We start from the raw sequence: 1138 nt of genomic DNA on the forward strand, positions 1-1138 counted from the left end.
AACGGGGGCATAGCGTTTTATAATATACAAATATACATTAAGTGCGCATATATATAACATTTTATTTATGTTTCTCATAGAGTAGAATGCATTGATAAACTTAATGAATCACAGAGTTTTTCTAACTTTCTAATTTCTTAACATTTTAAAACAAAACATTTACAATATAATTTGGCTGTTGTTTATATTAATTGATGTATTTATCATTTGTTTCTTTAGTTATTTACATGGTTAGTTTTTTTTTTTTTTTTTCTTCTTTAATTTTATTAAATGTAAAAAATTTTCTTCCGTTAAAAATACTCAAAAAATGGATTTTATTTTTAGTATATATAAATAATGAAATCTTGAACAAAGAAAATTTAGTTACAAAATAAAAGTAAAAATGGCTATTTAAACGTTTTTTTTTTTCTTCTTCTTCTTCCCTTGTTTTTACGACTATATTGTTATATAATTATTTCAAAGAATGAAAAGAAAGGAATAGACATGTTTTAGTTGTGGACATTTTTTTGGATTATTATGAAAATATAATTTTTTAGCATTGTATATTATTTAACGAAAGATAATTTTTTGTCATTTATGAAAATAATAATAAAAATGGATGTTATATTTGATAAGCCCATTTTTGCACGTAAATAAACATACGAATTTGTACGGAATGAAATCATTAAGCGCAAAACAATCTTATGGACATTATTCCATATGATGCCAAAAATTAAACGAAATGTAGGAATATATTAAGTCCATAGTAGAAGATAGTTTTAAAAGGGCAAAACATAATTTGGAAATTGGAGGAAGCAAATAAGAGGGAGGAAAATGTTTCATCGAAATAGAATAATAATTAAATATAATTGGGAATAATAACAGAATACATAATCTAACACCATTAATGGATGATTAATATGGAAGGCAGTTATTATTAGCCCAAGTAATAAATAGACAGATAAAATGTAATGGATATATTTTATTATTTGGTACTTTTTATGTAGTTGTATCGTAATTGTCTGATTAATTATGAGGTTTTGCTTTCAAATGGAATTCACTCCACCAAGCGGGTTTAACAATATATTTTTCGTTGCTCTCGTTATTTTGTTCTATTAAATTATACTCCATTATATTCCACTTTATTGCGAGGCACAGG

This window comes from Plasmodium cynomolgi, chromosome 14, assembly GCF_000321355.1.
Source record: "Plasmodium cynomolgi strain B DNA, chromosome 14, whole genome shotgun sequence".
In the NCBI taxonomy this organism is placed as follows: domain Eukaryota; phylum Apicomplexa; class Aconoidasida; order Haemosporida; family Plasmodiidae; genus Plasmodium; species Plasmodium cynomolgi.